General features: G+C 38.1%; 1 protein-coding gene across 2 annotated transcripts in view; it reads right to left on the minus strand.

Moving 5' to 3' along the window:
- Window positions 1–16,421, minus strand: part of LOC129772832 (uncharacterized) — a 400,665-nt gene extending 384,244 nt beyond the window's left edge. For both annotated transcript variants that reach the window (XR_008742651.1, XM_055776330.1), the window contains exon 1: window positions 15,628–16,421. The gene's annotated coding sequence lies outside the window, so the exon portion shown is untranslated. The remainder of the gene's footprint in view (window positions 1–15,627) is intronic.
- Between the last annotated feature and the right edge of the window lie 6,570 nt (window positions 16,422–22,991).

A 22,991-nucleotide genomic window follows, 5' to 3' on the forward strand; every position in this document is an offset into this window, starting at 1 on the left:
AGTCTGCGGGGGCTCTAAGTGTATGATTGTATATGGTAGCGGTTGTGTTAAAATGACTTGAAATATGAAACGATTTTTATTTCACCCAAGGAAAGTTTATGCGACTAGAAAAATTGGAAAAGTGAAGAAATATTCGGAGCTGTTAGTCCAATTGAAATTCACATCGTGTTCTGTTGGGTCTAAAGCGTAAATGGAATGGGTCTAATAAACACACAGAAAATAAAAATTATAAATGAAAATTACCTTTTCCATTTCGAATATGTTTTCTCTATAATAGTGTAACATGTTTTTTATGGTGAGAATAATTAATAATTGTGTTCGATAATGGTAGTTGTGTTATGTTACATAGGTGATTTTTTTCTAACGCACCATTTCATTCATACAGAATACAGCAGCCATCTCGTCCAGGGCCACAGAAGGTGGCTTTATCATATCTCATTCCACTTCAGAATCTTCTATCGTGAAACGCACCATACAACTACCAATCACCATCCTTCTGTCATCATTGCTCGGTTATAAACACTTGTGGAGTAAGCAAACAATCCCAACAACCAAACAAAACGGCCCTTCTCAGGGCCACCAAATCATTATCAAAGAGTTTAACGATGTAATTCTTCAAACATATCCAAAATAAGCATGCAAGAGATAGCTTAATGGAACCCTACGTCAACTATGCGGTCGTGTCTCGGACACAACCTTCCTGTGACTTTTTTTTATCTTCTATGTTATAACATCCAAGTTGTCCAATCACCGGAGCCGGATAATATGTCCAATCAATAACCAGAAAACGTGTCCCCAAGCACCACACCTTATCGAGCAGATAATCTTCTATCGGAGATTTTATGGACATAAAACAATTAATACGAGAGATACGGTGAAGTGTGTTTACATTTGGGCTTTGTGCTTTTTGCCCTGGAATGCTGATCTCGTGAAGGAGTAAATATCTATGAACATTCGTGTGCAGATATGTCAAAAAAGTCACAGGAGGGTTGTGTCCGAGACACGACCGCATAATTAACGTAGGATTCCGTTAGGTTATCTGTTGATTTTGGATAATTACATCGTTAAACTCTTTGATAATGATTAGGTGGACCTGAAAAGGGCCGTTTTGTTTGGTTGTTGGGTATTTGTTCATTCCACCAGTGTTTAACGGGTGATGATGACAGAAGGATGATAAACAGTCGTTGGATGGTGCGTATCAGATAAAGGATACCGAAGTGGAACGAGATATGATGAGAACCGCCCTCTATAATCCTAGACGAGATGCCTCTTGTGATATGTATTGATGAAATAAAGAAAAAAAAAATTACCAATGTAATATAAGATAATTATTAATACCGAACACAATTATCAATTTTTCTCATCAGTAAAAACATGTTACTTTAATTTAGAGAAAACATATTTGAAATGGAAAAGGTAATTTTCTTTTATAATTTTTACTTTCTGATTGTTTATTCAACCTAATGCGAAGTTTAATTGGACTAACAATACCTAATACTATATGTACTATATGTAGTGAGACTCTATGTTGTACGGGAAAGGGTTAACACAACGGTTATCGTATACAATTTTACACCTACCCTTGTGCTAAATTTTTCACAATACACGATCGGATATTGATATGGAGTTTCACGAAGCAACCAACATTAAAGTTCCAAATTTAAATTTTATTTGCTAGAATTATTCGTATCACTCTTCTTACTTGCAATATAAAAATGCCCCCGACTTTCATGTATTTGCAATGCCGATTTCCATCAGGCAGCTTGGTTTTGATGTCTCTGTTAGGGAACCGCCGCATGTGTCGTCAATTTCGACCAATCAGAAGTGGGTATTTCCGTTAGGATAGGGGTTGAGATTTTTCAATTGTTTGATAGTTAGTTTAATGATATATATTATTTTTTTTTTTTTTTTTTTATTAATCCGTTTATTTTTACAGGCTCAGTTACATAAGTTTAATGGAGCCAAACTCTTAACTATATTTCAACTAGCATATATCAACATGTTGTTTCCTTAATTCTATGGTTAATGAAATAGGAAACCGATTACTCGCGGTCGACTCGAGTTTAGAAGGGTGACACATTTTCATTAGGAAAAGGATGGGGTGTAAGGAGATGTGTGTTTACACTCGCACTCACATTCACATTCACATTCTCATTCACACTGACACTTCACACTCAATTCTTAAAACTATCCTTACATCTAATATGTATTTACAATTTAACTTATTCTAATGTTAGTAGGAAGGGAACCGATAGCTCGCGAAGGACGAAAAGGAGGGGAAAAGGATGTATAAACAATCACACTCGAAGATCGATAGCTTTAAGGAAAACATATATTTGGGACATGTAATCAAGGTCTAACCGAGCCAACACATCTCTCACCGGCACATTGGACTGCTTTCCTCCAGCCCGAAGGGAGTTTTCTAAATTCGATCTGGCGACAAGATACAACTCGCACGACCAAACAACGTGTTCGATATCGTGGTAACCATGGCCACAACCGCAGAGATTGCTGTCGGCAAGATTAAAACGAAAAAGCAGCGCGTCTAACGAACAGTGATTGGACATGAGTCGGGAGAAGGTGCGAATAAAGTCCCGACTCAATTCCAGACTTTTGAACCACGGATTGAGGCTAACCTTAGGGATAATTGAGTGGAGCCACCGGCCCAATTCATCTTCGTTCCATTTGCGTTGCCAGTTAACGATGGTATTTTTACGAACTAAAGAATAAAATTCATTGAAGGCGATTTGACGCTGATAAATTTCGCCTTCAATTGCACCTACCTTTGCTAATGAGTCAGCCCTCTCATTACCCGGAATTGAGCAATGTGAAGGGACCCAGACAAAGGTAATGACATAACAGCGTCTGGATAAAGCACTCAAAATTTCTCGTATTCTCTCAAGGAAGTACGGCGAGTGCTTTTCCGGCCTCACTGAACGGATAGCTTCGACAGAGCTAAGACTATCCGTTACAATGTGATAGTGTTCAACAGGTCGTGAGGCGACGCTGTCCAGCGCCCAGTGTATTGCTGCCAATTCAGCAATATACACTGAGCAAGGATACTGAAGACTGTGTGAGGTGCTAAAAAATTTGTTGAACACTCCAAATCCTGTGGACTCATTCATAGAGGACCCATCAGTAAAGTACATATTATCACAATTGACACGCCCATACTTTGCTTCGAAAATCGTAGGAACGATCCCCGATCGATGATAATCTGGAATTCCATGGATATCCTGCATCATGGACAGATCAAAATGCACAGAGGAATTGATGTAGTCAGGAAAACAAACACGGTTGGGAATATACGAAGAAGGATCAACCTGCATGGAGACGAATTCATGATATGAGCTCATGAATCCAGAATGAAAATTTAGCTCGATCAGCTGCTCAAAATTTCCGATCACCAATGGGTTCATAACCTTACACCGAATGAAGAACCGAAGAGATAATAAATTGAAGCGATCTTTTAGTGGGAGTACGCCTGCCAAAACCTCGAGACTCATGGTATGCGTTGAGGGCATACATCCCAACGCAATACGGAGACAAAGATACTGAATTCGCTCGAGTTTAATGAGGTGTGTTTTGGCAGCTGATTGAAAACAGAAACTGCCATACTCCATCACTGAGAGAATAGTTGTTCGATACAACATTAGAAGATCTTCGGGATGGGCTCCCCACCAGGTGCCGGTAATTGTACGGAGAAAGTTTATTCTTTGTTGGCATTTTTTACTCAGATACCTAATATGGGCCCCCCAAGTACATTTGGAGTCGAACCAGACCCCAAGATACTTGAAAGACATAGCATGAGTGATCGGTTTACCCAAAAGTTGAAGCTTTGGTTTTGCTGGTCTATGCTTCCTAGAAAAAACCACCATCTCTGTTTTCTCCGTGGAGAATTCGATCCCTAGCCCAATGGCCCAGGTTGAAAAATTGTTCAAAGTATCTTGTAAGGGTCCTTGCAGTTCGGATTCGTTTGATCCTACGACAGACACCACTCCATCATCTGCAAGTTGTCTTAGGTTGCAATTTTGTGTAAGGCAATTGTCGATGTCGCTTACATAGAAGTTGTACAAAAGGGGGCTTAAACATGAGCCCTGGGGGAGTCCCATGTAGGAGACCCGACTTACTGTCGAATCCCCGTGAGAAAAATTCAAATGTTTCTCACAAAGCAAGTTATATAACATATTATTCAATAGAGGCGGCAGACCCCGAGAGTGTAATTTGTCTGACAGGACCTCTATTGAAACAGAATCAAAGGCCCCCTTTATGTCCAAGAATACTGAAGCCATTTGTTTTTTTTCGGCGTAAGCCAATTGAATATATATTATTTTATTCAATATAAAAAATTGTTATGGAGTGCCGAAATCAATTGACGCAAGAATTTCATCAATCTATCATGAAATGACTGAGCAATAAGCGTTTGAAATTGGACAATTTTCACGATGTGCTCGATTCTCGATTTTCAATTTGTACCCCAATATGTTCCCGAAAGACGTAATCCTACGTCAAAACAGTGTGCAGATTCAGCCAAAAAGATCAGCCAACCCTCAGATATGATTTCCGGGTACCTGAGTGCTCTGTGGAGAAGTTAAATATGTTTATTAGGAAATTGATCGAAAACTTTGATCTAGGTGCGAAAATGTTGAAAATCCTTTTCTGCCAATTTTTCAATTCAAATCTAGGGTGAATGCGCTCAATGAACATCGCAAAATATATACTATTACATTAAGCTTGCCTAACTGTCTCACAAAGTTCATGTTAGTTCTACGGAAAATTTCGCGCTAGTAGAAAGACCGCAACTATATCTAAATCATCTACAAGAACGCCGATTGATAATAAATCCGCTTCCGTTGCATAGAAACTACGAATGTAAACAAACGATGTGTGCCCAACACACGCTCTGCATGTATGTGTAGCAAGGGCCCTATAATCCAATGCACAGTATAACAAGAGCCGAACGCACACAAACAAATAAGTGCATATGAACCGATCCTTACCAATGCAACATTTGTCATTCCAATTCCAAACGTTTACCGTGTTAGACCGTGAACATAAATATCGTATTTTAGAAGTTATTTCAAAGTGTGTTTAGTTTTCTCCATACAAGCCACATCCAATGGTCTTCCTGAAGTGCCATATTCTACAGATTTCTAAACTATCATCCAGGCCTCCTTCAGGAACCGCCATCTCCCTCAATGGTGTGATCCACCACAGCTCACTCCATACTTCTTAGCTATTTTCTGTTGACATGCGTGACGGTTCAAGTCACGCACAATGAGATTTGGGCCTCCATCGATTTTTTTTTCCGCTGATTTTTCTACCGCTTCTAAAACAACTCTAAACCAAACTAAAAACAACAAAAACGGTATACACGGATATTTTTATGCATATTACATCCAGATTTATGGACAAAACTATTTTATTTTCGTTTCAACGTAGGACTACGTCTTCGATTTCTGTATAGGAGGATCACTCTACGAAAAATGTAACGAAAAATTAAGAGATTTCAAATGCAAATTACGCATAATCGTTCTTACGATATATGTTATAATATATACCATTAGACGGAAAATTTATCCAGCCATTTTCTTGCCTGAGACCCTAACATTGGAAATAGTTAAACAAATGAGCAACTCAAAGAATAAAAGAGGTATGTTTTGCATGCGAATGCGAAGGTAAATCATTTATTATGCATTCTTTTTTTCAGCTTTGTTCCCGTGAATGTTGTATGCAACACAAAATTGTATGCTGTCTATCAACGAAAATTAGACATCATTTCAATGCGTAGGAATATGTGTGTGATGTAGATGGTGGGGTGGGTTAGTAAGACGGCTGCAATTCCATAGAATGTCATTATTAGGTGATATTGTCATGACCCAAAGTGTCAATGTGTGTGACATGAAATAAAGTGTGCAAACCAACATTATTTCAGCGAAAAACCTACTACTCCCGATGACTTAGAAATAGGCTAATAATAATAATAAAACAATGGAAAGACATCACAATACTATAGCCATCCAATTAAGCAGGTAATTAAGCAGCTTTATGATTTCAGGCATATTTTGCCTCAAAATATCACAAAATCGTAATCCTTTTCAACATTTATTCGATTCTTTCCCATTAACATTATATTCAATTTTTTTGTTTGTTTACCGATCCACATATACTTCGTCTACCATTCCACACTGTTATGTGTCACACTGATATTCATTAATCATTTTCAGTTAGACAGTTGATCCTCCTGCCAGAAGCTAGTTTTGTTTTTTTTATTCGTTATAATCCGTTTGACGGTTATGAGTAGGGGAGGTGGGGGTAAAACGGACATGTTAAGAAGAACTTCAATTATATCTTTGGAAACTCATGTTTCCCAAAACTTTGATGTAGTTTCTTGCAATTCAATATACTGTTTTTCCACCTAATTGGTCAAATATTTTACAAACAAGTGTATTTCAATGTTTTTTACTGAAATTAAAACAGACCGAAAAGTACTTTTTTTCGATGCGGGTAATATGGACTTATAGTGGACAGGTTTGTAATATATGAACCGTAGGGTAATAATTTATTCATTCATATTATTCATTCATTTATTCAACCAAGGTCTGAAATCATCACGTAGGGTAATAATTTTATTCAACCAAGGTCTAAACTCATCACGAATGTCCGTTAAATGATGAAAAAATCGAATTAATCCACCTAAAAGTGATATCGTGCTTTTCAGCAGTATAAACGGACAGACCCTCAACTATTTTGCTTTTGGTTCCAATCAGCTTCTAAACAGTCCACATTTGGCGATTTGATTTCCATTTTTAGACGCAGGGCGTTCATTAGGAATAGATCAAACAGACTTTTCACAGTCCATCTCACACCCACTGGCAACTGTCCGTTTTACCCCATCAGTACAATTATTTCAATAATTTAAAAATGAATTTACTTTTTCCGTACATACCTAATATCGCTTCTCTGTTAACTCACAAACTGAAATATAACCATCAGCGAACTGAATTTTGATATTAAACAACTCAAAATGTTTGATATCGAAGCTGCAAAAATTACATCCACACGCGGAATCATGTGTGATTTTCGGTTTTTGTTTCCCTGTTCCACCTTTGATTAGTATTCATAGCCTCATGAGGTGGCTTAAAAATTATAGAGTAACATGTAGAAGGTGTTCTCATTAACAGAAATTTGAAAATCAAAATGTAACTATACAAATCAACCACCTGTCCATTTTATCCCCACTGTCCATGTTACCCGCGGTTCACCTACATGAGACCACCATTTAGGGATTCAAAAGAGTTAAAACAACAAGTGTCTGAACAATGAAAAGAATAACATTGTTCCGAATGATCACAGTCCTACGTTGAACGGGATGTTTGTTCTAATATTTCACGAACATGATTTTAATTATAATAAATTGGTTATATCTTGAGAACGGCTATTTCTATGATTAAATATTATACAGTGTCGTCTCGATCAGGGCCTGACAATTTCACTTCAATTAGCACATCGTCACTCAATAATGTGTCTATCGCTTCTCAGAACAGAACCAGAACCATGCAGGCTAAAAATATATCTATTCTCTTTTCACGCACAATAAGAAAAATATCTCGTCTCTTTCGTACATATTCCTTTCATTTCACGTTGATTCCTTTCATTCTGCAAACCAAAGCGACGTTAGAAATCGTCACTTGGAAATTAATTTGAAGCATCCATGTATTCTGGCAGTTTGTATAGAAAGGAATGTTTCCTTGTTGCATTCGAAACTTATTCACTGAAACTAATGAAAACGGTGCAGTGAGGGTTGTGTAGTATGCCTGCAGGAGTAATTATTTACCGGCGCTAGTTGTCAGTGTGAAATTAGTGATGAAACGGATAGTGGTTTGGTCGGATACTGGATACCGGTCAGCTTCGAGTCCGGATAGCCGAGTATTCGACAGCCCGATGTTTGTGTTTGTGCTTGTTTGTGTGCGTGCACGTGTATTTGTGTGGGTGTTTGTGTATGTTCGCGCGTTTTTTGGGTGTTTGTGTGCGTGTGTGCGCGTGTTTTTTTTTTGCTTGCATGCAGGTGTGCGCTTTTTTTATGCGCGGGCATGTGTAGGAGTGTTTGCGCGCATTTGTGCGTGTTTCTGTGCGCGTGTGTACGTGCGTTTGCGCGTGTTTTTTTCTTGCTTGTGTGCAGGTGTGTGCGTTTTTTTGTGCATGGGCATGTGTGGGTGTGTGTGCGTACGTGTGCACGTATTTGTGTGCGTGTGTGCACGTGCGTGCTCGATTCTTTCCGTGCGTGCGTCTGTGCGTGTGCACGTTTGTGCGCGTGTATGTGCTTGTGTGTGCGCGTTTGGGCGCACCTGTGCGTCCATTTGTATGTTTGTGTGCGCTCGCGTTTTTGTGTACATGTTTGTGCATGTTTGCGCGTGTGTGTGCGTGTTTGTGCACCTAATGGTATGTGCGTGCGCGTGCTTCCGGCGTTGTGTATGCGCTCGCAATTCTGCGTGGGCACGCTGAAAGCGCAGACCGAGTCGAAAATCGCGTAATTTCGAGCAAACCATGTAAAAAAAATCGCGTAATTTCAAGCAAATCGCATAAAAAAAACGCGTAATTTTGAGCGAATAGCGTAAAAAATATCACGCAAAAAACGCATAAAAAAGAATCCAGCGTACTTGCAAATAACATGCTTCTTCGTAACATGGAATACATGTTTGATATAGGAAATATAATAAAATGAAGACAGCTCAAATCGGACTATTCTTTTCACCCTTAGAGAGGGTGAAAAACTCGAGAAAGGAATAGTCCGATCTGTGCCGTCTTTCATTTTATTACATTTTCTGTAACAAACATGTATTCCAAATTACAGAGAAACATGTTATTTACAAGTGATTGAAGAATTTTGAACACGGTCCGCGACGATTGGTAAAATAAAACTTACGTTTGAAAGCAGCAAGCATCCTCTAACATGCGAAATGAAAATAAATATAACCCGTTCAAGCAGTTTTAATCATCAGTGAAAGCTTCTGCTTTTATACTTGTAAGAGAACGAAAGAGGAAAGGAACGAAACAAAAGAATCAATGTTACTGTATGCGTAGAGAATATTTCGTTTCCACTTCACCCCGATACACTGAAATTAATCCATCGAAAATGACTGTAGTGGAAGTGAGAGTTGTATGAATAAAATTCAATCACATTTATTAGCTTCGAAAATAACTAGCCCTGGTCTCGATTATATCACTGGGCGTTTTTATCACGTCATGTTTTCATCACTCTCGAATTTATCACTGAAAATGTTTCGCTTTTGTCACGTTTTTCGAAAAATGAGAAATTATATGAAAAGTTCAATCTGCCGTTAAATTATTGAACAAAAAATTAAATTTAAGCAGTAAAAATATTTTTGAGTATTCATGTCGCCTATCGTGATTAGCCGTATTCAAAAAATATATTTCTTACCGATGAATTTGTTGCGTATACCACATTTTTCTTTGAAAGCTTGAAGGCATATTATTTTCATAAGCTCAGAATCAAAAACTATGAATAATTATGAGCAACTTTCTCTTGGATCGTGTTGCATGGGATGCACGACTTATGCCGTTTTCCAGTTTGAGCCGTGGAAGAGACAGTCATATTTTTTTTTGTAATAGATTTATTCTTGTGTAGTGACAATAAAGCGATATAAGCTAAAAAAAAATACAAATCACAAATCGCTCAACAATTTGGTATACACCGTACGACAATCGAAAGATGGCTGAAGTAGAAAGATTAATTTGTAAAACTATATGGTTTGACTATAAGCACTTAATGGAAATTTGAATATGCTGCTGAAGGTAGCATTGTTTTAATATTTAAATGGGTAGATATTCAATACTTACTTTAATGGAAAATACAGCAAGCTAGAAACGACTGTTTACGGCTGTGGTGATTGATAGTATCTGCATCATTTAAGTTCAGCAATTCTTGTCTTAATTTTAAAGTTTGTGCAATGGATAATTTCAACAAACTTTTTTTTCCAATTACTTTAAGACTTATGATTTGACCTTTGACCAGGTAGGGGAAGTGGGGGCATAGTGGTCACCCTAAGGAATATGTCCATTTCCAGCGCCCACATACTGATTTAAATCCCGTTTTTCGAAGAACATTATAGTTCAAATCAATGTTCTTCGAGATAGCAAACCACTGTTACTATTGAAATTCAAAATAGTACACTTTTCATCATTAAAAAAAAAAGTGAAAAATCGAACTTTTTTTTGGCTTGGAGGTAAAGTGGTCACCTGGTGGGGGCGAAGTGGTCACCTGCACATATCAAGCTAAATGGGATAAATTTATGCGTTTTTTCGTCCAAATTTGTTCAAATCATATTTGTTACAGTAGGTACATGTATGAAATCAGCTTGGCCTTATCACCTAGAGTCTCAATTTAAATTTTCTCTTGCATACAAAAACGTAGTAAGAAACACATAACGTTCCGCATAATGAGGCTTGGTTTAGTTGGAGTGGCATATTTATCCAGGGTCAAAGCCACAGAAGGATCTTCTTCAAGAGCAGAATGTGCTGAGGTATATCAGCTTTAGTTAACAGAACATTGTAAGTTGTTATTCACCTATGACCACTTTGCCCCCAAACATAAAAATAATTCCTATGCTAATTAATCGCTGAGATTAAACGAAATTTCTGTTCACCTCTCCTAGAATATGTGAACAGTCGTCCAAACTGATGATTTGTCCAACATATCAGATTGAATAAACTAAATTTCATGAGAAATTCCTTAGATACCATGTGCACAGAACTACGGCCGAATGGCTATTGAGAGAGTAATTTCTGTTTTTATTTGTATTTTGACATGCTAGAGCTCTACTGAAGTACAGGGTGACTGAAAAGTCATTAAATTCTTCAAACATAAGGTGTATATCGATACGGCATTTATAGTCAATAGTTAAACTACCAAACAAGCAGGTGACCACTTTGCCCCCATGACCAATTTGCTTGTGTGTGCGCGTTTGGGCGCACCTGTGCGTCCATTTGTATGTTTGTGTGCGCTCGCGTTTTTGTGTACATGTTTGTGCATGTTTGCGCGTGTGTGTGCGTGTTTGTGCACCTAATGGTATGTGCGTGCGCGTGCTTCCGGCGTTGTGTATGCGCTCGCAATTCTGCGTGGGCACGCTGAAAGCGCAGACCGAGTCGAAAATCGCGTAATTTCGAGCAAACCATGTAAAAAAAATCGCGTAATTTCAAGCAAATCGCATAAAAAAAACGCGTAATTTTGAGCGAATAGCGTAAAAAATATCACGCAAAAAACGCATAAAAAAGAATCCAGCGTACTTGCAAATAACATGCTTCTTCGTAACATGGAATACATGTTTGATATAGGAAATATAATAAAATGAAGACAGCTCAAATCGGACTATTCTTTTCACCCTTAGAGAGGGTGAAAAACTCGAGAAAGGAATAGTCCGATCTGTGCCGTCTTTCATTTTATTACATTTTCTGTAACAAACATGTATTCCAAATTACAGAGAAACATGTTATTTACAAGTGATTGAAGAATTTTGAACACGGTCCGCGACGATTGGTAAAATAAAACTTACGTTTGAAAGCAGCAAGCATCCTCTAACATGCGAAATGAAAATAAATATAACCCGTTCAAGCAGTTTTAATCATCAGTGAAAGCTTCTGCTTTTATACTTGTAAGAGAACGAAAGAGGAAAGGAACGAAACAAAAGAATCAATGTTACTGTATGCGTAGAGAATATTTCGTTTCCACTTCACCCCGATACACTGAAATTAATCCATCGAAAATGACTGTAGTGGAAGTGAGAGTTGTATGAATAAAATTCAATCACATTTATTAGCTTCGAAAATAACTAGCCCTGGTCTCGATTATATCACTGGGCGTTTTTATCACGTCATGTTTTCATCACTCTCGAATTTATCACTGAAAATGTTTCGCTTTTGTCACGTTTTTCGAAAAATGAGAAATTATATGAAAAGTTCAATCTGCCGTTAAATTATTGAACAAAAAATTAAATTTAAGCAGTAAAAATATTTTTGAGTATTCATGTCGCCTATCGTGATTAGCCGTATTCAAAAAATATATTTCTTACCGATGAATTTGTTGCGTATACCACATTTTTCTTTGAAAGCTTGAAGGCATATTATTTTCATAAGCTCAGAATCAAAAACTATGAATAATTATGAGCAACTTTCTCTTGGATCGTGTTGCATGGGATGCACGACTTATGCCGTTTTCCAGTTTGAGCCGTGGAAGAGACAGTCATATTTTTTTTTGTAATAGATTTATTCTTGTGTAGTGACAATAAAGCGATATAAGCTAAAAAAAAATACAAATCACAAATCGCTCAACAATTTGGTATACACCGTACGACAATCGAAAGATGGCTGAAGTAGAAAGATTAATTTGTAAAACTATATGGTTTGACTATAAGCACTTAATGGAAATTTGAATATGCTGCTGAAGGTAGCATTGTTTTAATATTTAAATGGGTAGATATTCAATACTTACTTTAATGGAAAATACAGCAAGCTAGAAACGACTGTATACGGCTGTGGTGATTGATAGTATCTGCATCATTTAAGTTCAGCAATTCTTGTCTTAATTTTAAAGTTTGTGCAATGGATAATTTCAACAAACTTTTTTTTCCAATTACTTTAAGACTTATGATTTGACCTTTGACCAGGTAGGGGAAGTGGGGGCATAGTGGTCACCCTAAGGAATATGTCCATTTCCAGCGCCCACATACTGATTTAAATCCCGTTTTTCGAAGAACATTATAGTTCAAATCAATGTTCTTCGAGATAGCAAACCACTGTTACTATTGAAATTCAAAATAGTACACTTTTCATCATTAAAAAAAAAAGTGAAAAATCGAACTTTTTTTTGGCTTGGAGGTAAAGTGGTCACCTGGTGGGGGCGAAGTGGTCACCTGCACATATCAAGCTAAATGGGATAAATTTATGCGTTTTTTCGTCCAAATTTGTTCAAATCATATTTGTTACAGTAGGTACATGTATGAAATCAGCTTGGCCTTATCACCTAGAGTCTCAATTTAAATTTTCTCTTGCATACAAAAACGTAGTAAGAAACACATAACGTTCCGCATAATGAGGCTTGGTTTAGTTGGAGTGGCATATTTATCCAGGGTCAAAGCCACAGAAGGATCTTCTTCAAGAGCAGAATGTGCTGAGGTATATCAGCTTTAGTTAACAGAACATTGTAAGTTGTTATTCACCTATGACCACTTTGCCCCCAAACATAAAAATAATTCCTATGCTAATTAATCGCTGAGATTAAACGAAATTTCTGTTCACCTCTCCTAGAATATGTGAACAGTCGTCCAAACTGATGATTTGTCCAACATATCAGATTGAATAAACTAAATTTCATGAGAAATTCCTTAGATACCATGTGCACAGAACTACGGCCGAATGGCTATTGAGAGAGTAATTTCTGTTTTTATTTGTATTTTGACATGCTAGAGCTCTACTGAAGTACAGGGTGACTGAAAAGTCATTAAATTCTTCAAACATAAGGTGTATATCGATACGGCATTTATAGTCAATAGTTAAACTACCAAACAAGCAGGTGACCACTTTGCCCCCATGACCAATTTGCCCCCACTACCCCTATATAATTGCAACGAATCTGTCTTATTTTTCAAAATGATTACCAGATAAACGTTAACTCATTTGGAGGAAAATGGGCGTCGCATGAATCAAAGCTGACAAAAACCAGATAGTTTTCATGTTACAATTTTTCTGGTACTCATAAACATCCATTGATGATAATTGGAAAATCGAAGAACCCTCGATATTTCAAAGCGGAAACTATTTCTTAAATGCTTCTAAAATCAGTTTGTTCTAGAAGTTCCCGAAAAAGACTACAACCTAGGGGCGTTCCGATAATAGATAACTGCATTGTTGTTGTAAAAAAAAATAATGCTGGAATATCCTCTGGCGACGGACCGATTAAAGATTGTCCAACGCCAACAGAATGATGAATCAGGGACAAATTCAAAACATAAAAGTAATATATCGAGAAGAATTACAAATGTCAATCTTGCTTAATTCAGAAACACTGGACAAGGCACTGAAAAAATCACATTCAACGATCTAGCAATTTGGATATTTGCAGCACGTCAACCACAATCACAGAATTTTGGAAGTAATTTTATGTAGTCCAAAACAAATATGTATTTGGTTAATGAAGATTTCTGTATCCACCTTATTTATGATTACTGATCCTGGTAATCGAAAAGTGGTACCGGACCTCGAAGAAGGAAGAATATTTCACACACAACTTTCCGACGGCCAAATTATCGGCATAGTGAATGATCCATCAGAAAAGGATGAAGACACCGATGTTGGGAAAGATGAAGATAATTAGAGGCGAACGAACTGAAAAGTTTGAAGCCTCTTTAAAACAAAGAACGGAACGGAATGATGATTTAGAAAAAAAGCAGCATGTTTACAGTAATCAACCGGAAGCAGCTCTGAAAAACAGAATGTAATTCATACAAAACTTCAATTCAAAATTTGAATAATACGATAGAATGGGAAGAACAAAATAACTTAAATTTAGCTACAATGTCTATCACACAATGTCGAGAAAAAAAAATTGCTATAAGAAAAGCACTGCAACTATAATTTTGTTGTATCATGTTATACTGTGTTGTTTTAGGTGTCCATGTGATAAATACTGTAATAAATGTTTCACTATAAATTTTGTATGTTGCCCGGAATTTTTTTTTCAAAAATTCATATCTCCATTTTCGTGCGTTTACCACAGCATTACAGTAAGTCAAACTTTGTTGGCTTTCCAATAAAAATTTTAAAAAAAAATATCGAGGGGAGGAAGAGGAGTGTTTTGAGATATAAAAGTTTTTAATATTAAATTTAATGTTTGAGTAACATTTTTTTAACAGTACATTGAAAATATTATTTTTCCTGAATTGTTCATTCGTTTACCAACGACTTTACCAAGCATTATATATTAATCAAACATCTGAATTTAAAGTTACGATTCTTTTAAGGAAAGATCAATGATTTTGAATACGCTCTTTTAAAAAATAAGTCGTAATTTGAATTGGTCATATGATAATGAAAATTGTGATACTAGGTAGATTCCATCATAAGTACCAAGTTTCAAAAAAATTCGGAGAGGTTCGGGTCAGCGGCCGGCTGATTTGGAGTGGAATTGCTCTATAGTAGATTCACACTGCTAGCTAGACATACAAAGGAATTGAGAATTCCACTATTCATGATGTATTTTCAATTTTAAGCATTTCGACAAAGGCTTAATTACTGTCTCAACCTGATTTTGAAAGTTGTTTATTGCAGCGGGTGTTTCCATCATCAATTAGGTATTTCCACAATGACTTAGGTGGTTTTCTAGGGAACTAAAAATAGAATATTTGGCTAACGCTTTGAATTTGATGTACACAATAGTGGGATGCCCAATTTATCTATTTAGAAATTATCATGATATTCTTCTGAGCTATGTCAATATAAATATATTCAAATTTGAGTTTTTCTCTCGTTTGTTGTTCGTTGTCTGATAGACTGATTGAGTTGTATTCTGAGAAAAACAATATTGTTCATTACCCTACGTAATTGATATTTTACCTTGATGATCAACGAATATCCAACATCCTTTGCGACTAGATGATGAGCGTCTCCTTCCTGACACGCAACAACTTCAATTGTTTCTACATGATTTTAATCTGTTTCTTCACGTAAAAATTACTATTTCTCAGAATTCCCAAAATAGATGAGCTATCCACCAAGCATACTAATTATGTTTCCAAATCCACAATCAGCGATGCTGTCGAGTCTGTCGAGATTCGTTTACCCTTCGTTCAGTCAACAATCGCTCGGTTTCTACCCCAATCACTTCGGAGGTGTAATCCTGGTGCCCTTCTCAATCACTCACATAAAGCATTTCTCGTTTCATCCCACTAAAAGATCACAAATTGAGATAATCCTTCGCTTTCTGCCACTAATGGGGATTCCCAAATGTCACACGCCGCCAGCGCGGTCACTAATCACAACACTTCAGCTGCTTGAGTCCGTCCAGTTCCAGGAGGATGTTCATCTGCTGGCGGGAAAAACAATAAAACTCCGGCTAAGCTCCAGCTTCTTACCCCGCGGTTTGACCGTTTATTATTTTTGCGCGCCACTTGAGTTGGCTGACGGGGCACGATTTTTCTTATTGCTTTGGCTGTAACCAATGGTGCCACTTTTATTCTCGGCGGCGGCAGAATGCTTGGCGGTTGCCCGGTCTGTGAAGATGAGATTTTTTTTTCTGCCTTAGCCACGAAAAGGACACAAATCTTCGTTTGTCGAAAACTGAGAAAGAAACCCCGACAGGACACACTTTGGCTGCCGCTTCCAAGCGAGCAAACGTGCGCTTCCGACGAATTCCATCGAAGCACTGTGGAGCCCCACGCTGATAGCATGCGGTGTTCTATCGGATTGGGCGAAAGCTGGCGCTCGGTTCTTCGTGAGGATCCGAATGCAATGCGCTTTCTAGAGGGCAAGCGAGCAGGCAGGCGGAGAAAAGGCGCGCGCTTTCGGTGAAAATAACAAAGGTTAAACATAGAAACGTGTCCTCGCGATATTGGGCGCCGGGTGGGATGCAGGAGGATGGATCTTCTCTATCTCTCAATGTGATTGATGGAATTGAGGAGAAATCAATTATGGCTACTGTGTGAGCGAATTCCTCACTGTTCACTGTGGAACAATGGATAATCTTTGCATGAAATATGAACAAATGGTGGAAGCAAAGGTGAATAATTGACAGCTTGGACTGAGCGATGCGGCTCTTCATCAAGGGGAGTGATATTTTTCAGTCGTAATGTCACCATTCTTCGCAAACAGAAGGTGACAGGATGTTACAAATAATATATAAAGTTCATTCATAATGATTAATTTGGAGTCCATTACGGGTGATATTGAGTCGTTTATATTTTTTTCCATAATTTACTACAGCTGGGATAGATGTGCATAGAATGATTAATAGAAATACTATATTATGTTTTTCTATGAAACATCTAAAAAATCGAATATATTTTGTTTTTTTTCTCTATTATAGTGACTTCCAACACATTTCGGCTGGCTCGTCACTTTTACTTCTATTTTTTGGAAGAATGAAATATATTTGGTAGTGCATAATACAAAATATACAACATTTGATTACTCTTTTTTTTTTATTCGAATGAAACGTTGCACAAACAAGTGGTTTAGGAGAATGAGTGGTTTGCACTAGTTGAATGATTTTTCAACATATCACTTTTTAAAAGGATGTATATATTCTAATTGGCACTAAAAAATATGTAGTGTAAATTAGGCCAAAGAAAGAAAAAAAATGAAATGAAAATATAAAAAAAATTGTAAGCTGTCTATCTTATATACTATTTGTTTAATCCTCTTGCTGACAAAAAGAGACCTGTGAAAATACACATTTCGAAATTATTATAATTTTGAACAAAACTATTAATATTTACAGTTTTTTTTTTCAAATTTCTACTGTTTTTAAGATAAACATATTTCTATGGTGTTATATAATTCTATAAAACAATTTTTTGACCAGATTACGTAAAAATGTGTTCTCTAACGTCTAGCGTTGCGGTTTTTCAGAATAAAAAAAAAACAATTTTTTTTAATTTCTGCTGAATAAAATAAATTTTTAGCAAAATATTCCGAATTATTATTAAATTTGTTTATGCATTTTTGAGTAGTTAAAAATTTTGATGTTATGAGGTATCCGAAAATGTATTAGGTGTACCGGTAACTTTCTACGATTTTACAACAGATGGCATAACTTGATTATTATTCCAGTGAATCAAATCGATCGATCCGAGAAGCAATGGGAATGATCCGAAAGATAGGACATTGGGTGCCGTATGAATTGAAGCCACGAGATTTCGAACACCGTTTTTCCACGTGCGAACAATTGCTCCAACGGCATAGAAGAAAGATTTTTTTGCATCGAATCGTTACTGGCGATGAAAAGTGGATCTATTACGACAATCCGTATGTATACCCCGGCCATGCACCAACATCGACGGCTGCGTGGAATATTCACGGCCAGAAGGTTATGCTGTCTATTTGGTGGGATCAGCTGGGTGTGCTGTACTATGAGCTGATAAAACCGAATGAAACCATTACGGTTTTTTTAATTACCACTACCGACGACAATTGATGCGTTTGAGCCGTGCACTGAAGGAAAAGCGGCCATAATACCAGCAGAAATACGATAAAGTTATTTAGCAGCACGACAGTGCTCGGCCGCATGTCGCGAAACCGGTCAAAACATACTTGGAAACGCTGAAATGGGAGGTCCTATCCCACCCGCCGTATTCTCCAGACATTGCTCCGTCCGATTACTACCTTTTTCGATCGATGTAACATGGCCTTGTTCACCAGCACTTCTCCAATTTTGATAAAGTCAAAAATTGGATCGATTCGTGGATAGCCGACAAACCAGCCGATTATTTCCGCAAAGGGATCCGTGAATTGCCAGAAATAATGGGTGTGTCACATCAAATTGCATCACGGAAAAAACGCTGTAGAAATTCGCCCAGTGACCGATCCTTTTGAAAATTTTAGACAGTAAAATAAAAACAATTAAACAACTTTTGGCATTTTCTTTTTATTCATACTTCGAGCCCAAGCCCGTATGCTCGCACCTTCCTCTTTACCCCGTCCATAAGGTTCTGTACAACGTCAGGTTGTAGTTTTTTTTGAACAGAAATCCATTTTCTCTTGAAGTCCGCCTCCGATTTGACAACTTTTGGGTTCTTCCGGAGGGCCTGCTTCATAATCGCCCAATATTTCTCTATTGGGCGAAGCTCCGGCGCGTTGGGCGGGTTCATTTCCTTTGGCACGAAGGTGACCCCGTTGGCTTCGTACCACTCCAACACGTCCTTTGAATAGTGGCACGAAGCGAGATCCGGCAAGAAGATGGTCGGGCCCTCGTGCTGCTTCAATAGTGATAGTAAGCGCTTCTGTAGGCACTTCTTAAGGTAAACCTGCCCGTTTACCGTGCCGGTCATCACGAAGGGGGCGCTCCGCTTTCCGCAAGAGCAGATCGCTTGCCACACCATGTACTTTTTGGCAAACTTGGATAGTTTCTGCTTGCGAATCTCCTCCGGAACGCTGAATTTGTCCTCTGCGGAGAAGAACAACAGGCCCGGCAGCTGACGAAAGTCCGCTTTGACGTAAGTTTCGTCGTCCATTACCAGGCAATGCGGCTTCGTCAGTCAGCATTTCGGTGTACAGCTTCCGGGCTCGCGTCTTCCCCACCATGTTTTGCCTTTCGTCGCGGTTAGGAGCCTTCTGAACCTTGTATGTACGCAGGCCCTCCCGTTGCTTGGTCCGCTGGACGAATGAACTTGACAAATTCAGCTTATTGGCGACATCCCGGACCGAACTTCTCGGATCACGTCTAAACTGCTTAACTACGCGCTTGTGATCTTTTTCACTGACGGAGCATCCATTTTTGCCGTTCTTCACCTTCCGGTCGATGGTTAGGTTCTCGAAGTATCGTTTTAGTACTCTGCTGACCATGGATTGGACGATTCCCAGCATCTTACCGATGTCCCGATGTGACAACTCTGGATTCTCGAAATGAGTGCGCAGGATTAATTCACGACGCTCTTTTTCGTTCGACGACATTTTTCCAAATTTACGAAAAATTGACAGTGAAGCATGGCCAACGTGATCTATACACTCTTATCTGATTACTAGCGAAAGCTGAAGATATAATTCCTAAAAATTAAATTTCTACAGCGTTTTTTCCGTGATGCAATTTGATATGACACACTTTTTATGGGAAAAAGTACTGACTAGCGATGGGCAATACTTTGAATATTACATTTGTAACCATTTTTGCAGAAAAAACATCAACTTTTGAAAAAAAAGAAGTTTACCGGTACTCATATTAATATTTTGCACTGGTTATATTATCGTGCAAATCATCATTTCCGAATGAAAATTCGAGTTAACTATTTTTATTGGCACCCCAAACCATACGCTGTGCCTTTCATTCCGTGAAAAACTAAGTCTCAGAATGTTAAGTGTGTTGATCTGACAAAGAAATCAAAATTTTTTTTTGAAAACCCCGATTTCCTTTACTCTCCCTTGGGTGATTTTTTGATTTTAAAAAAACTCAGACTTTGACCATTTCGCACCATTCTCCCTCAAGTCCGATTGAACTGATATTTTGCATAATGTGTTTTTACGAGTGAACATTTTTTATAGGGTAACTTTTTGAAATTTGAGATGACCATTTTCATTGGCACCCTAATATACAGTCATTCCATGCCAAACCGATATAGTGGTTCCCACAATTTCGTCAAAAGCGATAATTTTATTCTTTATCGCAAAACATTAGACCCGTATTTTTTATTAGGGTGCCCGTTTCCATTTTAGGATGGCCCGAAACATTTATTATTTATTATTTTCAAAAAAAAAATGTGGGTCTAGTGTTTTGCGATAAAGAACAAAATTACCATTTTTGACGAAAATCTGAGAACCGGAGAAAATATACAGGAAAAACTGTTCTTGTGCGATTCTTTTTGTGCGGTTTTTTTGTGTGATTATTTTTGTGCGGTATGTGAAAAGAAGCATATTTGACGAAGTTGTCGTCCATTTAGTTTTTTTTAAACCTTGCCCTGTAATTTGTATGTTTGTATGTTTGTAGGTTTCTATGTTTGTAACATGTTTGTCTGTAGCGATTTACCACCTTAATAGAAATTTGACCCCCTTCCTGTTGACCGATTGATCTGAAATTTGGAACAGACCTTCATCTCTGCAGTCATTATAAAACTGCTTATTTCATGATTTTTAAAATCCAAGATGGCGGCCGCTACAAAATGGCAGATGTACTGCTGCACCAATATGAGTTTTTTCAAAACCCCATCAATATGGGTATCAAATGAAAGGGTTTGACTAGTAGAACACAGTTATTTATGAAAAATTCAAATCCAAAATGGCCGCTACAACAAAATGGCGATATATATTTTTGTTTCGAAACCCTCATCAATATGGGTATCGAATGAAAGGGCTTGACTAGTACAACCCAGTTGTTTTTGAAAAATGTAAATCCAAGATGGCCGCTGTAACAAAATGGTTAATAACTTTTTTTAACGGTTCCATTCAACTTGACCTGTTTGTATGTATGTTTGTATATCTGTAGGGTTAATGAAAATTTTACCCCGTTCCTTTTGACTAATTGATCTGAAATTTGGAACACACGTTTATCTCTGATGTCATTATAATACTGTTTATTCCATTATCTTGGAAAATCCAATTTGGCCGCCGCTATAAAATGGCTAATTTCATATTAGTTTAAAAAATATTAATTGGGACATGTGTATCAAATGAATGGACTTGACTTGGAGAACAAACTACATTATGAACAACATATTTCATAATGTAGTTTGTTCTCCAAGTCAAGTCCATTCATTTGCAATGAAGCAATTTTTAGCCGATAAGGGCATTCTAATGCTCGAACATGCCCCGTACTCGCCAGATCTAGCCCCATTCGACTTTTTTCTATTTCCCAAGATCAAATCTGTGTTGAATGGTACCCGATTTCAGTCCGTAGAAGAGGAGAAGGAAAAAGCAACGCGGCTTTTGAACGCCATCACAAAAGAAGAGTTTCAGCACTGCTTCGAACAATGGAAAAAAACGTATAGAAAGGTGTGTGAGGAGCCAAGGGGAGTATATTGAAGGGGAGCATATCGTTGTACCTTAGTTCTCAAAATATTAGGCTGTCAAAAAAGTCCTGCGGTATTTCCGCGAGGTGTCGTTGTAAGCGTGTAGTTCTAGTTGTATGCATTGTATCGAGTCATACTATAGCTTGTTGGAAAGGTATCTTATAATATAGTCCTTGACAGTGTTTTGTTTGGTTAAGTCGTTCGTGAGTTATAGTGTCGCAAATATGGAGCAAAATAAAGAGAAAATCCGACATATTTTACAGTACTACTATGACAAAGGCAAAAATGCATCTCAAGCTGCCAATAAAATTTGTGCAGTTTATGGACCCGATACAGTTTCCATTTCCACCGCACAACGATAGTTTCAACGTTTTCGTTCTGGTGTAGAGGTCGTCGAAGATGCGCCACGCTCCGGAAGGCCTGTCGTCGAAAATTGCGACAAAATCGCTGAATTAGCCGAGAAAGACCGGCATAGTAGCAGCCGTAGCATCGGCCAAGAGTTGGGGATAAGTCATCAAACCGTTATTAACCATTTGAAGAAGCTTGGATTCACAAAGAAGCTCGATGTATGGGTGCCACACACGTTGACGCAAAAAAAAACATCTTTGACCGTATCGACGCATGTGAATCGCTGCTGAATCGCAACAAAATCGACCCGTTTCTGAAGCGGATGGTGACTGGCGATGAAAAGTGGGTCACTTACGACAACGTGAAGCGCAAATGGTCGTGGTCGAAGCCCGCTGAAGCGGCTCAGACGGTGGCCAAGTCCTCATTAACGGCCAGGAAGGTTCTGCTGTGTGTTTGGTGGGATTGTCAAGGAATAATCTATTATGAGCTGCTTCTCTATGGCCAAACGCTCAATTCGGACCTGTACTGCCAACAACTGAACCGCTTGAAGGTAACACTCATGAAGAAGAGGCCATCTTTGATAAACAGAGGCCGCATTGTTTTCCTTCAGGACAACGCCAGGCCACACTCTTCTTTGGTGACGCGCCAGAAGCTCCGGGAGCTTGGATGGGAGGTTCTTTTGCATCCGCCGTATAGTCTGGACATTGCACCAAGTGACTACCACCTGTTTTTGTCCATGGCGAACGAGCTAGCTAGTCAGAAATTAGCCACAAAAGAAGCCTGTGAAAATTGGCTATCCGAGTTTTTTGCCAATAAGGAAGCGAGCTTCTATAACAGGGGTATTATGAAGTTGGCATCTCGTTGGGAACAAGTCATCGAACAAAACGGCGCATATTTGACTAAAAACAGATGATTGTA

The sequence above is a fragment of the Toxorhynchites rutilus genome, chromosome 3, assembly GCF_029784135.1.
Source record: "Toxorhynchites rutilus septentrionalis strain SRP chromosome 3, ASM2978413v1, whole genome shotgun sequence".
Taxonomy (NCBI): Eukaryota; Metazoa; Arthropoda; class Insecta; order Diptera; family Culicidae; genus Toxorhynchites; species Toxorhynchites rutilus.